Here is an 18,911-nt window from a genome sequence, read left to right on the forward strand (position 1 = left end):
ACTCCAGCCATTTCCCGGGCCCTGGCCAAATGGTTCAGTGGGAGAGGGGTTCCTGCAGGCAGGCCAAGTTGTTTAACAAAAGGGGGTTGGAGCTAGTGGGCTCATTTGTTGAGAAGAGAAGGTGGCCGACTCTTGGGTCCTATTAGGCAGAGCACTTTATGACCCAGGAAGTCCGGGGACAAGCTGGTCCCCAAGGGACATGTTTTGTCAGGCCCATTCTTCTATCAGCTTAGAACAGGCACAACTGTACCACTTATCATGGCCCTAATTACAGGTGACATCTTATGGAAAACACCCACTTAGAAACAGACAGCAAGACATTTTCCAGTCTGCCTGTCCGCCTGCACAACTTTTTAGGAAGTGCAAATGTTCACATTAGCATTTTGACCTAGAGCCCCGGGGGCACTCCCCTTAATGTGAGCATGCTTTTATGAAATGTTCATTAACCCTTTACTAGGGTTTCCAGCAACACATTCTACATTGCTTTTGCACATTAAATATTTTACAAATAAAATGAAAATAAAACGAAATCTATAAACTGCTACAAATAGTTGGGTTACTAAGCTGCTTTAATACCTTCACCACAAGATATAACTAATGACTTCCATGCTGCCAAAGTTAAAGGTCATTACACTCTGCTAATATTACTCGACCTCTCTGCAGCCTTTGATACTGTGAACCACCCTCTTCTCCTTCACGTTCTGCATACACTTGGAATCCATAACAGAGCTCTATCCTGGATTTGCTCTTACCTCTCCCCATCGTACTTTCAAAGTTTTGTTTGCTGACACCTCCTCCTCTGTTGATCTCTCTGGGGGATTATCCTAGGAATTCTTTTCACACTCTCTAGGTGACATGATCCCATCTCTTGAGTTCAAATATCAACTCTATGCTGATGACACACATTTACCTTTCAACCCCTGACCTTACACCTGCAGTGCAGACCAAAGTCTCTGAATGTCTCTCTGCTGTATCATCCTGGAGGCCCTCTATCGACTCAAACTTTATATGTCAAAGATGGAGCTCCTTGTACTTCCTCCTAAGCCTGGCCCTACTGCCCCTTCTACATTATTATTGGCAGAGCTGTCATACATCCAGGATCACAAACACAATGCCTAGGGGTCACATTTCACTCATCCCTCACATACTCCTCTCACAGTCACAATATAGCTAAAACCTATTGTATTGTAACCAATATTAACACACTATATATCTTTTATTTAACTGTATTTATTAGAATGATCTTTATTTTTCATCATAGATATTACATCAACTATTCCCCATTTATATTCTATAAAATGATGTCTAATTCCGATTATAGAAACCCCTAAGTTATTCATTATATTTCTTCTCATACCTTTTTAAAGTTTTTCATATGACATAACTTGTTTCCTACGTTTAGACACACGGTTATGAATTGTTTTATGTATTATAAGCACTCTTGGTTAAATATGAACCACCCATATATTGCCATGGAAGGGTTAACATCCGCTGGTATAAAAGATATGGGGAGAACAGCACAAGTATCATCCCTAAGGAAGGCCACTGGCGAAACGTGCTGGGATTGTACATTTCAGAGAGACATTGAGAGGATTGGCAACACGCGCTGTGGATATAAACAACATAGAAACAGCTGAAACACTGGGACGCTCTGGATAAACAGCTGACAGCTGCTAAATATCAAAGAGAGATGTGGCGTGGACAAAATTCCTCTCCCTGCACCTGATGAGAAATATGATCAGGTAGATAGAGGAGCGGCTGAGACTCTGGGACGTGGCAGTTATAAACAACTGAACGTCACCAACTCTCCTACACACATTGACGGGAGATACGCATGGACCATCAGAGGCACAACTGAGGCGCAGGGACGCTCTGACTGACGGCCGGTGGCTTGCAGGCACTTGAGAGACACTGTCTGTTGAAACACGGGACTGGGAATTCCATTATCTCCAGAAAGGCAATGAGAGTGGGAGCTGTGGAAGGATTCCTTGAAGACCCTTGATCAACTGCAGATCCCATACACCTACTCAACCATATCCCTCACCATTAGATTGTAAGCTCTTCGGAGCAGGGAGTCCTTTTCCTAAATGTTATCTTTATGTCTGAAGCACGTTTTTCCTGATCTGTTATTTGTATTATTTGTTATTTATATGATTGTCACGTGTATTGCTACTGTGAATGCAACAAAGAGATTTGCACCAATACAATCAGTGTCTTTGGTTACCTTTTTCAGGGTGCTGGCATCAAGCTGGCTGGTGATGTAAGCAGTTGGTAATAAGCGCACCAGAAACTTTGTTAGACAAACAGGTTTCTTTATTGAGACAAATAGCTGCATACAATCCTCTTTGCTGGATGCTAGGCAGCTTCCGAGGGAGGCACACATGTCTTGTCACCTTTCCATACAATTGGTTATACATATATGCAATCCCTTGCTTTGGTGAACTTGAGGTATTCCGAGCCCCCTACCAGGACTCTGTGCAGAGATATATTTTCTATCAAGGATCCCATCTTCTGTCATCCTATACATTAATTTGCCAGTCCCCACTATGGTAGACTGGTGTGCTCTGTATAGAATTAAGTTTAGTCGACTCCAATTGTGGCACTCTTCTGGATACCTCACTGAGCACCATGCACATCCTCTTCAGAAAGAATAATTTACATCTCTCTCTCTCTACATTATTGCAGTGGCCCTTCTTAAATAAGGGACACTTCTCCTTAACTACAAAATAATAAAAGGTGACCATACTCAACACAAAGTTACAAACTTAAAGACATAGATTTAACATGGTGAGACTTGTGTCCTCCACGAGCCTCGGGCTTGGAAGCTTCTACAGCTCACGTTATACCCCTGTATGTGATGTCATACTCTCAGAATAAAGGCAACCTTAATTTATCATGAGTCATATTATGTCACGTTACTTTTCCAGCAGGTTCTGGAAAGGAGGGGTGGCCATAAACCTGCCTGCCTACTTTAGCAACATTTAGATAGCAACATTGAAGTTGCCACAGTTAACTTTAGGGCCTTATTTTAACATTAACCTTCTAACTCCCTATTAACCGTTTTAGAGACCAAGAAAGTGATCCCATAAGGGGGGCTACACAAGCAATTTGTGGGCTGCTATAACCTTAAAAAAGGACTTCTATAAAAAAAAGTTTTTAAAGACACAATCTTTCAGGCTCCTCTGGCTTTATTCAATTTAAATGTCAAGAAAGATCAAACTCCAAGAAATAGTGGGATACAGCATGCAACAGTGAGCTAAATTTTCAGCAGTGACATTATGAATATTATGACATACTCATGCTGGAACCACATAGTGTGCACTGCGTACAACACAAAGTCGGTATACTGTACAGATGAATAAATTTGCTCTAAGTTTTAAGAACAGCACCTGAAATCTAGAAGTAATCCTAAACTTTCCTGCAAATGAAAAAATAAACCATAAATAAAAATACCATGGTTTTGCCAAAGCAGAGGATTGCCATACACCAAGTATATTAAGAGCACCTACTCTATGCCTGAAATATGTGAGTGCAAACATATACTGTACAGTAAAGCAGGGGTGCGCAAAGTGTGGGGGGGGGGGCGCAAGATTTTTATGTGGGGGCGCAGCAGTTGCCGAGGCCCTGCGCTATTCCCCAAGACATTTAAATTAAATGCTGGGGGATCGCGTGAGACCTCTGCAGTGTCTCCTACCTTGTCTTCGGTGATGTGTTGCAATGGCAACGCACGTAAAATGCCACAGTTGGTCACGTGACCCTGTGCGTCATTTGACGCTGGATCTTAGGTAAGGGGGGGGCACAAGCACAGGCACTGGCAGGCGGGGGTGGGGGGGCGCAGCGCAGAAAGATTGTGCACCCCTACAGTAGAGCTAAAGAACTCTTCATAGTATCACAAAATTAATATGCTTTATATTTCTCTTTACAATTTTTATTTATATGATCATCTAGTCTGTGGCTGTGCTCTCAAAAATGTTGATGAAGCATCTATGAAGGACTGTAAGGAAAGTTCGTATTGTATTTAGAACATCAACCCATCTAAGAAATGCAGCAATTTTATTTATATATATATATAGATATAGATATATCTATATCTATATATATATATCTATATATATGTATATATATTATACACACTTTCTTTTTCCACCATTTTGAACATTTGTTTTATTCTTCACATTTTCACTGGTGTTAGCATCTCTGTTTTGTTTTTTTTACAGTTCACCTGAAATTAAAACTCATACTCTTTAGGAGAGGGATTTATGTATCTGCAATGTCTGCATTATCTTTAATTAATAATTATGATAAAGGATACTCAATTTGGTGTACAGTTACAACTGACCTCTTCAATAATAAACCCTGTATTACTGGATCTCAATGTTCTTCTGGGCTAGAAGATAAACTCGCCGCATTTTGTATATACTGTATCATGTCATTCCCAGTATCATTTAAACAGTCCTGTGCAATCCCATATGCATCTTGGGTTAATAAGGCAACATTTTATATTCCCAGCAATAAAAAAATCCTGTAACACTCAAATGCAAAAGAGATGAACTACAGCAAGTGTCTGATGTAAAAAATGTTTTACTGTTCAATACATGAAGTGAGATGTACTGTAACAGACGCAGGGGCTAAGAAGCACATTTCGGGATAACTTTGGTCGTGTGCAGGGAAAAGCTTTCCTTCCACTGATGAAGGTTATCCCGACACGAGTGCTACAGGTTTTTTTTTATTGGTGAGTATTGCTTGATGGGATTACGGATTGCCAGTTTACCTGTTTCCAGCACCGCATCCGAATTCATACAGGCATTAAGTAGGTAAGTGCCCACCATTGTTTTGTATCCCACCATTTCAAATCCAGTTAATAGTGGATTCCATCAACAATACACAAAGACTCAATTTCAGTTCTATGACGAGGACTGGGGCTTAATAGGTTACTGTTCTCAAATAAATCATGCAATTGCAAATGATGATAGTTGTACACGATGCTTATATTAGCCAAGTAGATATTGAACATGTGTAAATGTCAGCACATGATGTACTATGTTTCCGGGCAATGAAACATTGACAGTTCTGGTCAACACTCAAATTACCTGCCTAAGATGTTTGGGTGTGGGATCAATTATTTTGAAGTCCCAAGAGATATCCTGGAGCATTCACAAAGATAACATCACTCAAGTATTTTCTTTAGCTGTGATATGTTTAAAAAATGATTGCATTCTCACAATTCTTACCTGTAACCTGCAGCTTCCAGGCATGAGATGCACTAGCACTACTGTGATTTGCCTCCCTTTATTGAGTAGACGTATTGACTTTTTTCATACTTCACCCACAGAAATAATAATTGTCTGTTACACTCGACAAATAGCCAATTAAAACAAGTGCCCACACTGTTAGACAATGTGATTACTAAACCTGGATCTAACCAGCCAAAAGCATTTATCACACAAAGACATATTTAGAGAAACAATACAGTATTCTTGGAGGTTTTAATTAAGGTTCAGAAATAAAGAATCAATTCCGGTTCATTTTCTCTGTGAGGTTCATGACAATTATTTATTCTGCGCTTCACTATTTTCAATGCATTCATAAAAATACTCTAGTAGCTATCAACAGAAACGTATGGGCACAACAGAAAAAAAAAATCCATGTTTCAATGTAGCCAGGTCATAGCACTTATTGCCAGCCCCACTGGAAACCTTGATGAGGTACAAATACAAATTGATCAAGCCATACAGTACATTCCTTTTCATAATGAGCCATACGTATTCTTAATACAATTACTTATACCACAAATAGTATTAGAAGTCTCTGTGAATCCAGAGCAAACTGCTGTATTCAGAACACTGATCAATTCTGTTTGACTGGAAAACCTTTATGCATTCAAAGAAAAAGTCCTTAACCACGTGTAACAGGTATTCCCCCACCCTCTGGGAGATTTTACTGTTACCTCGTGTTGTTGTGCTGCTCACCTGCTAGGCTTACAGGATACTGAGTGTCCGCCGGTGTTAATTGGGGATGAACAGGACAGGCTTTAGAGTTCTTCTCAGTTCTTCTCTTGGTGTTGCAACTCCTCCATTCCCACAGGGCCTATAGGAATAGGTGCAGTCCCCTGTGGAAAACACTCACTCTCTCCCCGAAGAAACTGCAGCCTCAGGCAGAAGTATAAAATAAAGGATTGCTCTTTATTCTTCAACAGCACAACAGTACAGCATGTACACTATATTGTCCCTAGAATCAACTCAAGGAGCTTGAGGCCCCAAAGGTCTATCCTTAGCTCCCATATCCCCTGGTGGAATATGGGTAGTTTCCCACTCCCTTGCGGGAGGGGAAAGAAGGTGGCCAGAGCCCTGGCACCACACTACCAACACTCAGAACCACTAAATGTAGGCCCTGCACCTTATTTTGTACCCAGGGGGAGGGCCCTAGGTCTGAGCCCCTTACAGGGCAGTACACAGGCCTTTGGCCCACCCACTCTGTCACTCAAGAGAGTTGTTTACTGCTGCAGCAGCAAGGGCAAAGTTTTAACCTTAACACAGCCTGCGCTGGTACCAGGGCTTATGTGTTAGATAGGGCAGATTAGTAGCCAAGAGGATACATGGCTATACACTCCCCCTGGTGGAATCTCATGGACCCCGCTGAGAACCCATAATATAGACCATCCCTAAATTGGATAACGTGGGACAATGCATAATAGTTTATGGCACAACATTAGATGACATAACAGTTCATAGCATAACAGTTTTAACCAATGAGGTATGTCTGGATCCCTCCCATAACATGGAGAACCCATACCCCCTATAGTAGTATTGTTTTGGGTCAGGTTTCTTAACTAACCTGCCCTATCTGTTGGGAACAGTAAGGGAGTACACCCTCTTTGGACCATGCTCAGGGATATATTCCACCCGGTCAATGTAGATATTTCTCTCTATCCTCCATACTCGCATTAGATAACATATTTTCTCCTCATTGAAATACCTAGAGATACTACACCTGGAGGCTATTCAGCAACAGGACATTGCCTTCCCGCAACCACTCCTTTCGGTTGGCCTCTATTTCCCTCATTATGGGCTTAATGAAATAGGGATAATCATACCCATGTGACGAACGGTACCTCTGCACTATTAATCTGTCAGCCCAGCTGAGTTTGGTTAATTTTCGACCACAGGCCTGGTCCGGTAGCACCCAGAATAGTGCTTCATGAGAGGGCTGTTCTTAGTAGGTTATCGTTAAACCAGTTGGTTGTATCAACCCTAGTTTAATTTCCCTCTCTTCATCTGAGAGCCTCTGCCGTCTCTTCTGCAGAGATCTCTTCCTCCTCCCACCAATGATCCACAATGTCCCTGCTAAACAGCAAGAACGGTGTCCGGTTCATACGATGGACATACCCTTGAAACATGGGGTCCCACCATGGCAATACCTTCCAAATATTTGCATTACACACAGACACATCAGACTCGGAAGCTGCCCTAGAGCGTGTTCCTGACCTTTCCGATCCCTCTCTGCAGAAAGCCCTGTACTCAGCCATCCCTCCCACAACAGGATCACCATCAAACCCACCCCAGTTTCCACAATTCTGGGCAGATTTATTTACCGTCTGAGTGTCCTGGGCAATGTCTGTCGAAGCCTTAGGTTCTTCAAGGTCTCTGGGTGTATTAGTCCGTTAGGCCTACCATGGCCTGTTACTGCCAGCACTTTATGCTTATCAGGGTCTGTAGGGGGCTAATCTCCTCGGCCCTTGGCTCGGTCGTGGTGCTGCTGTAAAAATAGGTCAGTCAGGGCCTTACTCACCGGAGCGGGTGTGTCAATGTCCTCATCCGCCCCGGTAGTCGCCTCCGTGATGACAACATCCGATTGCACCGGAAAGGTGTTAACATCTGCGGTGGGAAAGAAGTACCTGCCGGTAGCTCTCCGATGGATCCCTACGCTGGAACCTGGGAAGGAAGCGCATCCTCACCACTCCGTTAGTCTTTGGCATCAGCGTGGTTTTCCCGGCCGGGAGCAGGCATATCCGACGCCACCTCTCGAGGAACCGCCAAGGCCATGGCGCTCCTCCGCCCCAGGTGCACCGTCGCCTTCGATGACGTCACTGTTACAAGACTCAGCTCCCTTTTCAGTCTTGGGGGTTAGCGTCTCCATGGCAGCAGCAATTGCATTACACTCCGGCCGGAGCAACACGATAAAGCGCCCCCCCCTTCACTGTTGTCTGACGTAGCATTGGACACGCCCCCTGGGGAAGAGGACCAGGACACCTAGCTATTGCTAGAGGCGGCTTGCAGACAGCTGTCCCGCTCCTGCACCACCAGCGGAAGTGCCTCAGCTTCTTCCTGGGCGGTCATCTCACCAGGTAAGTCTCTTTCTAGGTCTGGAAGAGGAACACACAGGTTCCTTGGAACGTCCACCCTCAATGTTGCGGTCCAGTTCGCACACCTCTGTAGGTAGGCCGCTTCTTTCCTCTTCCCTGGCAGGGGTGGTAGCAACACCTTAGGCTTTAGGTAGGGAGTCCCATACTGCTGGCATCTGGATGTTAGGCTCACCTCTCCCCCTGGGAAATCGCAGTAGGGGCAGATACAGTACAGGAAACTCTCCTCTTTCACTTGCACTACTAGTTAGCCTCCTGGTAGTCGATAGTGGGATACAAGGCACTCGGCCATGGTAGAGATGTTGCGCGGGAATAGTGGCGACTAGCTCCTGCTCTGCTGACTGACCACGTACAACTGAGGGTGCAGTAGCCTCGTCTGGCTACACCCCTATTGGAGACACTCACTTGATCATTAGCATTGTGCCTCCTCCCCCTGGTGGATCCAGGAGTTCAGGCTCACTATGGATGGGTGCGGCTTCAGCTTTCGCACCGAACCAAGCCCAAATTTTGCAAAAGAAGCTTACATCTTGCAAATATCTCCATGCGGTCCTCCCGATTTTGGCGGGAACCACCATTTTCACGTGCTGTAGCTCCTCTGGTGGGGAAGATAGTCCCTTGCTGGACAAGAGTCCCCTAGGACACTGCCCCCTGTGCTGGGGAATACTAATAGTATAGTTGTAGTTCCTCAAACTGAGGTTCTGGCCTCCTGACTTTCAAGAGCCCCCCCTCGGACACTACCCATGTACCTCCTTTCTCTTACTGTAAAATCCTGTCCTGATGATGATCTCAACAGCGCCTCCAAATGTAACAGGTATTCCCCCACCCTCTGGGAGATTTCACTGTTACATGGTGTTGTGCTGCTCAGCTGCTAGGCTTACAGGATACAGAGTGTCCTCCGGTGTCAGTTGGGCATGAACAGGACAGGCTTTAGAGTTCTTCTCAGTTCTTCTCTTGGTGTTGCAGTGCCTCCATTCCCACAGGGCCTATAGGAATAGGTGCAGTCCCCCCGTGAAAAACACTCACTCCCGATGAAATTGCAGCCTCAGGCAGGAGTATAAAACAAAGGATGGCTCTTTATTCTTCAATAGCATAGCAGTACAGCATGTACACTCTCTTGTCCATGGAAACAACCCAAGGAGCTTGAGGCCCCAAAGGTCTATCCTTGGCTCCCAAATCCCTGGTGGAATATGGGGTAGTATCCCACTCCCTTGCGGGAGGGGAAGGAAGGGGGCCAAAGCCCTGGCTCCACACTCCCAACACTCAGAACCACTAAATTTAGGCTCTGCAGTTCCTTTTGTGCCCAGGGGGAGGGTCCTAGGTCTGAGCCCCTGATAGAGCAGTACACAGGCCTTTGGCTCACCCACTCTGTCACTCAAGGGAGTTGTTTACTGTTGCAGCAGCAAGGGCAAAGTTTTAACTCCACCACTGCTTGCGCTGGTACCAGGGCTTATGTCTTAGCTAGGGCTGATTAGTAGCCAAGAAGATACATGGCTATACATGTTTGAGAACTTTGTTCAAAAGAAGAGTATAGAGTTGGATTATATTGCCCAATATCAATTAGGTCAATTTTCTGGACCCTATGTTTCAGTAGCAAATAATGCAGTTAACCATTTTGTACAGGTGGTGCGGATGATGATGAACAGTAAGGATTATGTTCCTTACAGCGAATGCAAGTGAATTAACGGTAAGGTGTCTTATGGCTTATTACCACCACTTGGTATGTACAGGCCTACTGTAAATATTAGCTGTAAGTGCAAAGCAAATACAAAGTCAAATAAAAGCAGATCTAAAGACATGAGTTGGAGATTATAGGAATCTATCAGTGAGGGAAAACAACTCTTGATGTTTCAAGCATGTTGAGCCCTGCAACTTCCGTAACTTTGTCTCTTACACTATTCCTTAAGAGTCTGCATATAAAATTCAAAACAATAACCACTGTACATCAATAAAATATAAATATATTAGTAATATGTATATTTGTAATCAGCCGTCTTCCACAGTAGGATTACTTTAAGAAACGGTTGTTTCTTGATTTACTTATTGTTGCATGAACTCACAAGGACCGTTTTTTTTTTAAACTCTTATAAATAGTCTTCTTAGAGCCTCACACTGGATGTAACATGTAACAGGATCCTATTGGCAGATCTTGATAACCGTCTGAAGCTGTCATTTGACAGGGGTCAGTCTTGCCAAAGCATCTGAACAGATGATCTTCCAGTTCCTTGAAATAGACTGACCATGACTGGCAAATTCAGTGAAGATAATTCATTAGTATTATGACTGAAGTAGCTTATTAGTAAGGACAGTGAGCAAACCCCATTCAAAGCCCATGGTCCGCTATCCATGTGACCTTGGGCAAGTCACTTTATCAAACAGTGCAACATTAAATTGAAAGCTCTTGGGGTTAGGGTCTCATTGTGCTTGTTTTATACTCCAGCTCTTCTTGTGTTGTCAGCGTTATCTAAGAAATGTTTTATTATCACCAGTGTTTGGAATCTCCTGAAATTAAGATAAAGCACAACTTTAGAGTTCGAGTATCTTCATTTGTAACAGTGTGTGGTGTAGATTAGCTGTTCCCAACTTTATTTTTCTCTATCACCGCATAATAATAATAATAATAATAATAATAATAATAATAGATGAACTGTCTGCATCACCAACTACATATGGGTATGTCAGACTAGCCATACTCTTTATATGATATCTTTATGTATCTTTTTCCCCCACCTGTTTTTAATAATTATAATAACTATAAATATGTTTGAAATCATTACTTTAGAGTATTTGAAGGATCATGGGCTATGTTTTATGTTTTAATATCTGTAAATGTCTTAATAGATTTTCACAAAGATCAAAGTGTATCCCTTTACTTTGCCGGTGCCTTGGAAACCTGTAGGTCAGACCCACACACATCAGAGATCTAACTTTGCCTGGGTTTTTTTTTTATGCTTCTTTTGATCAGCGGTTTTGTTTTTGTGTTACAAATTCAAAATTGCTTCATGTAGGTTATAGTTCTCAGGAGAGCAACCCAGAGAATTCTGCACTGCAAGTATACAAAGCGCAGGAAACCAGTATTGAAAAAATATATACAAAGCTTTGTTATTCCATTAACTTATCATCAAAAGGTAAACAAATTGGAATCTCCTACGCGTTTCACGCCCACTTGCGTTTTCTCAAGGAGTAACACAGTCCACGGGAAGTGACATTTTTATACATCTTGAAATCAGCAATAAATAAAGTGTAATTAAAAACAGCTGCATCCAATAAATGTATACAAAGTATGTTCAAAAAGAAATATTCAATGCTGTGCATCTCTCATATACTGTATATTCATATTCAATAATGTAAATGTGTCCTGCTTGCACTTTGTTCTCATTTCTGATAGAGATCATAATACACAACAATTGGAATCCATTATCCAGATGATACTTATAATCAATTGTAAAAGCCAAGGTAACGCACAATTCATATATAACACAATGCATCCATTGATACAGCATATAAATACATACTGTATTATTAAAATACCTTTTCAATGAAGTCTACTATAAGAAATATTTTAAACTTCAATCAGTATTCAGTGCTATAGGAACCAAAGTTCTAAGGATAAAGACCAAGTATGCCTCCCTGTGGGTTTAAGAGCGTAACCTATCACCATCGCATGTATTTGAATAATATGTTAAATTCCACAGAATTTAAAGTTAATGAGACCTCCATTTAGACAAAGTGTAAAGTATGTACATTAATAGAGTGAGATCTTCAAAATCTCTCCATGAGGATTGGTACTTTCCCGGGTTGGGATTGCTTCCTTCCCAGGTTGGTAGATATATGATGAATTAGCTATCACCTCCCTTTAAAATAATTATTCAATCTTCATAAAAAATGCAGATAAAGGAGGGGAAATAGTGGTGCTCAACAGGGATGATTATTATAAAGAAGCTATGTGACAGCTTGGGGTACAACCTCATATTTGAAATTATCTATTGAGCTGACTAATAGATATCTTTCTCATTTGAGTTTGCTTTTGGAAGAAGGTAAGGTTTTGCAAGTTTTAAGCACATTGGAAAATTATTTGTTTATATAACAGTACTTCCATTGTTCTTATTTTTCATCAACGGCCTAAGGTGCACAGAACATCTATGGCACCATTGAGGAGTCCTATTGTTTCCAGTATTAGATCTTAGGGTGAAGGTTTATCTAAATATGTCGATTTTTATTTTTTACAACCACTAGTAGCTATTCTGCCATCTTTTTTTTTTTTTTATTAGACATTGGGCACTTTCTTTATTAAATACTATAACTCTCCATGGCACTTTAATTAGATTTGGGTAACAGTAGGTGTCTCTTCACTTTAGACTATTATTGAACACAAGCACGGTCTCCTAGCAGTAGAGCATTTTGTTAAGAATTTGCATGTACCACCTGCACACAGAATCTTTATTTTAGAATGTATTCACTTTTTATTTACACATAATTATTTTTTTCTTCTGCGATACCTTTTATCACCAGACACATGGGACACCTATGGACACATGTTTTACCCATTCCTATGCCAATCTTTTTCTTGGCTGGTTGGAAGCTGTCTATGTCTTGGAGTGAATAATACTTTCAGAAGTAATATCTTTTATATAGACTCTACAGTACATAGATGATCTGTTTCTGATTGGGGATGGACCGGTGGATGTCCTGTTGGAATTCATTACGTTTGAATAATATTTTTAATTTGTTGTTTACTAATGAATATACTGTAACTAGTTTCATATTTCATATATAATCTTTAGATCTGGACTTATATGTGGATTTAACATTTCAGGTCAAACTGATATCTTTAGGAAAGCAAATTCACAGATGTTACCCTATGTCCCCTATTGATGGGAATACCCAAGGCGCAATTCATGAGACTTTACTGTAATTGCTAGAATATCAAATTTCAATTTGAGATCTATACCAACGTTTTCTAAATAGAGCCTATAAAGCTGAGGATCTTTTACAGGCTTTGGGAGAGGTCAGATATGTGGACAGTGATACGATATTTAAAAAAGGTAATAGAAGTATAAAAGTGAATGGGGTTATAACTAGTCAGGTCAGGAAGTCCCGGTTTATTTATTGCAAAATATAGTAGACAAAGTAAACAGATTGCGAAGTTTAGATCTTGCATCAGTTGCAATAATGATCATGCAAACATACCTTTTAAAGTGTGGTGAAATACTATGTTGGCCTTACTACTAGACCAGGCCTGCACAACTCGTAAAGCGAGAAGGGCCGAACTGCTCCAAGGAAAAAAAATTTGGGCCGCACGGGTAAAATCATCATCATCATCATCTCTCCTCCAGCACCTCTCATTATCATCATCATCATCCTCATATATCTCCCCCAGAACCCCCTCACTATCAACCTTTGCGATACTCCCCATCTATCTCTCATACCCCCATATCTCCCCCTCACCCACACACATAATACTCCCTCTCCACATCAAACACACAATACCCCCCTGCACACCACACACATCCCACCCCCCTGCACCTCACATCCTTCTCCCCCCCCTGCACCTCACATCACTCTCCCCCCCTGCCCCTCACATCACTCTCCTGCACCTCCAATGACGCCCCCTGCACCTCCAATGACCCCCCTGCACCTCCAATGACCCCCCCTTCACCTCCAATGACCCCCCCTCTTCACCTCCAATGACCCCCCTGCACCTCCAATTGACCCCCCATTCACCTCCAATCACCCCCCCTTCACCTCCAATCACCCCCCCTGCATCTCCAATCACCCCCCCTGCACCTCCAATCACCCCCCCTGCACCTCCAATCACCCCCCCTGCACCTCCAATCACCCCCCCCTGCACCTCCAATCACCCCCCTGCACCTCCAATCACCCCCCTGCACCTCCAATCACCCCCCCTGCACCTCCAATCACCCCCCCCGCACCTCCAATCATCCCCCCCTGCACCTCCAATCGACCCCCCCCTGCACCTCCAATGACCCCCCCCTGCACCTCCAATGACCCCCCTGTACCTCCAATTGACCCCCCCCCCGCACCTCCAATCGACCCCCCCTGCACCTCCAATAACCTTCCCCTGCACCTCCAATGACCCCCCCTGCACCTCCAATGACCCCCCTGCACCTCCCATCACCCCCCCTGCACCTCCCATCACCCCCTCCTGCACCTCACCCCCCCTGCACCTCACGCCCCCTGCACCTAACATAACCGCCCTGCACATATCCACGTTGGGATCAGGGGGGGGGGGAGCGTCCGCAGAAGAGCTCACCTGGCTCGCTGTGACTTCCCCCTCCATCCCACGTTGCGAGCGGGGGGGGAGCAGGAAGGGGGGAGCAAGCCCTGCGCATGCGCGCCGGGACCGCGGGGAATCGCCGCCAATTTTTTTTAATTTTTTTAAATTTTTTTGGTTTTTTTTAATTTATTTATTAAACTGGCGCCCGACCGGACTCATCGCGGGCCGCACAGAGTGGGCAGGCCTGTACTAGACCATTAAAATTGCTTATAATGGAGCATCTCAGACTACAGTATAAAGAATAAAGACCTAAATTGCCCAGTCTCAAAACACTTTACACATTGTCCACATGAGGTCTCAATAACTTTAAATTCTTTGGCATTGTATTACCCCACAAACAAGCGGGGGTGATAGGGTTATGCTCTGACACCACAGGGAGCGCATACTGGATCTTTATCCTTGGAACTTTGGTTCCTAGATGACTGAATACAGTACTGAGAGGAATTTTAAATATGTCGTAGACTTGATGATTGGAAAGTAATTTTAATGATACAGTCTATTTACTATGCTAGATTAATGAATGCATTTTGTTGCATATGAATTGCGTGTTACCTTGGATTTTATATCAACAAGTATCATATGGATTATGGATTCTGATCTTTGTGTATTATGATCCGTATCGTAAATTAAAGCTGCAGGACAGCAGACAAAGTTTATATTTATTATTGTAAGAATGAAAGATGAACGGTATTGATATTTATTTTTAAACATTTTGAATACATTTATTGGATGCAGTTGTTTTTCAGTACTCTTGATTGATGATTTCAAAATGTATAGATATGTCACTTCTGGTGGGACTGTTACTTCTCGACAAAGCACAAGTGAGCGTGAAACACATGGGAGAGTCCCATTTGTTTACCTTTTTTTAAGATGAGTTTAATTTAATAATAAAGCGTTGTATATTTTTCAACGCTGGTTTCCTGAGCTTTGTATATTTGGATAACCAAATGCCCGTTTGAACGCCATGCAGGATTCGCAGATGGACACAAAAAACATACGGAACGCCATGCTGAATGGAGAAAAACGCACTTAAAATAATAGGTTCTCCAGAGTGTTCTCGTACCTCTCGCCGCAACCAAAGCCCAACCACTACAACTCACTGCCGGGTAGGTCGCCGCTGTACAATTCCATGCATTTCGGCCACTCTGTGCTCCTAATCCTGTGACCACCTGCGGCTCCTACTCCCGGGACCGCCGTACAGTGGCGACCTGCCCCACTGTGTGTTGTAGTAGAGGCAGACCACCGGCGGTGCTTTGGTCGCATTCCGCTCCAGAGCTAGTACCGTACATACTGTTTGGTGTTTACAATTATGAGGCCCAGGTAGAGGCAGGCACAAGACACTGTATATATCACTTCTGATGTCCCTGCTCGAACTGTATACTTTTAGGCTATATCTCTTTATTTTTACTTACCTCTTTGAACATATGTGAACGTACCTACTAGTACTATTCTATTGTTTATAGATCTCAGTAGCAGCTTTTCTTGGTAGAATGGGGACAGGGTTCATTTGTAAAGGAATTTGCCGGGGTTCTCTGGACATTACTATATTCTTCTCAAAAATTTGTACCGATCGTATATCTAGTTATACAACTTTTCTAAATATGTAGTGTACATTGCAATTTTACTTTAAAAGGTAAAACATTCATTTTCATCTCCCTCTGACAACAAAGAAAATACTGTACGTTTCCATCCAAATGTAATAACCACTAACATTTGCTATTAAAAATATATACATATGTGAAGAGTCAACATTTAATAAATGTGCAGTGAAGATCAGATCAATGAACCCCTAAGAAACACAGGAGTTTGATGTAACAATTTGTACACTAGCACCTCGTGTACTGCCGGACGTACCTCAGGCTGGGAATGTCCATGTGTAAATACTTTACACATTTGATTCAGCTTTATGTTTATTATATATATATACAGTGTTCGACAAACCTATACATTTGCTCGCCCTGGGCGAGTGGATTTAACCCCCGGGCGAGTAAATATTGGCCCAAGCAGCACACGTTTGGTACTACTGTCGCGGCCGAGTTTATTCGAGCATTTGCCCGGTCTCGGCCGCGACAGTAACCTGGCGCGCGCCGGGATGTCCCGGGCGCGCGCCGAAGCCTCGGAGGAGAGGCCCGCCGATCGGGGCTTCCCCCTCTCCTCTCCGGGTCCGCCGGGTCCCCCGGAACCCCCTGCCGCCGTCCCCCACATCGCGGGACACCAGGGCTCCCTCGGGGAGCCCTGGATGCGCGTGCAGGGGGCGCAGGCACCCGATGACGCGTGACCGCGCGTCGGTGACGCGCGGCACGCCGAGGGGATGCCACTAGCAAGCCGGGAAATCTCCCGGCTTGCAGAACTGGCCGCACTCTAATAAAGTGTGCCGCCAGTGTAGGTGGCGAATAGATTTTTTTTGTGTGGCGAGTAGATTTTTTGGTGATTTGTCAACCACTGTATATATATATATATACTGTAAATGTCACTGTTATCCTGTAGCATAAATAAATGAATCTACTAACCTAATTTACAGTAAGACAAAATATAATTTTGTGGACATTGATTTTTTTTAATTATTATTAACCTCCAGTGAAATACTGTACAGGTACAGTATGTTCTGTCAATAAAATTAGAAAAAGGATGTGCAAATCATGCATTGTATTTGCTCCACTTGTTACTCTGTTTTGGGAAACACATGGTTTGTTAATGTCACCTTTTAATAAATCATTTAAATTGTGCACAACACGGCTTACAATTTCTATGTAGAATTTCTCCAGATTATCTGCATGTTCTTTTTGTTTTATTTTTGGGGATGAAAATGGACTGTTTTGATATGCATCAGGAAGTATGTCATGAATACAATGTAGGGTGACCAAACGTCTCGTTTTTTTGGGGTGGAAGGGGAGTACGGCGATCGCTCCGCTGTGCACGACCATGCTCAAAGCAAAAAACATAAAAGCTGGAATAGTGGCGAAATCATCCAGTTTCTCAATAAATACTTTTTTCAGAAACATTAACTTGGTTCAGTAGTAGAGAAAGTAGCAGCCTAAAGGAACAATCGCCTATCACATGATTCAACATAATCGCAGTTCTCGCTCAATGGACGGAACAGGTAAATTAGTAAAAAAATTAAAAATACGATCATAAATTTGCTTTGGCGCGTACTAAGTCAGAAGCTATTGTCGTCAATGTTCTAGATCCGTATATCAATAAGCTTGTTGCTGAGGATATCAAGGTATACAACTTTGTAGATAAATCAAACCCAGGGCCGTCTTAACAGCATTATAGGCCCCCGGGAAAAGCAGTGCACTGGGCCCTGCCAACTCTCCAAATCAAAAGTCATAATTTTTCTCCTTCTACCGAGTTAGCGGGAGATTTGAATGTTGAGTCAGGTGATCAGAAAATGAGTGTTAAATTCTGGTCTGTGCATAGATTTGCATGGGGCCCCTATGCTTGTGGGGCCCCCGGGCAACTGCACAGCATGCCCATGCATTAAGACGGCACTGATCAAACCCCAATAATACAAATCTTGCTCCTGTATTGATTCGTTACTTCAAACCATCGTCGGGAAATAGCAGAGTTCTCGGCCATTGAACGAGACACTAGCGAATTAATTTTTGAACAAGTGTTGTACTGTTTGAAAGACAAAATAATGGCATTTTCTGCAGACAACAGGAAACTTTGGAGGTGTAACTCGTGCAGCCAAAAACAATGTTCACACAAAGCTTTAGGACAGACTAGGACGTGACTGTTTTGGTATTGCCTGAGGTGCACACATTGTTCACAATTCTTTGAAGACAGCACGCGACCAATTGCCTGTTGATGTGGAAGCAACCTTCGACACAATATTTAGTTATTTTATCATTTACATGGTGAGATGCGAACGTTTGATTGAAATTTGTGATAGTGTAGATGTCAAATTTCATAACATACAAACACACGGTGGTTGTCATTCCTTTAGCGGTCGAGCATTGTTTGAACCTCTTCAGTAATTTTTCTGGTCAGAGGCCAAATGTCCAGTTCTAAAGAAATTTTTGGAAGATCCGTGTTCAGAGTTGTGGTTTTGGTTTATCCATATCAACTTGCGCTGTCGAATTGTGCAATTCTAAGCAAGGAGGGAAATAACACTTCTTTAATTAATGAATCAGATAAATTGCAATCATAGAAAAGGGAAAAATTACTAAGCATAAATTTAAATCATAGCTGAAAGAACTTGATGAAACACTACTGGACAGACGACAAGAGTAGACATTTTAGGTTTCGACACTG

At 42.8% G+C, this 18,911-nt stretch overlaps 1 protein-coding gene across 3 annotated transcripts in view; it reads left to right on the forward strand.

Moving 5' to 3' along the window:
* Positions 1–18,911, forward strand: part of CNKSR2 (connector enhancer of kinase suppressor of Ras 2) — a 548,762-nt gene that overhangs the window by 440,747 nt on the left and 89,104 nt on the right. The window lies entirely within an intron of this gene.

This window comes from Ascaphus truei, chromosome 3 (genome assembly GCF_040206685.1).
Source record: "Ascaphus truei isolate aAscTru1 chromosome 3, aAscTru1.hap1, whole genome shotgun sequence".
NCBI classification, from domain to species: domain Eukaryota; kingdom Metazoa; phylum Chordata; class Amphibia; order Anura; family Ascaphidae; genus Ascaphus; species Ascaphus truei.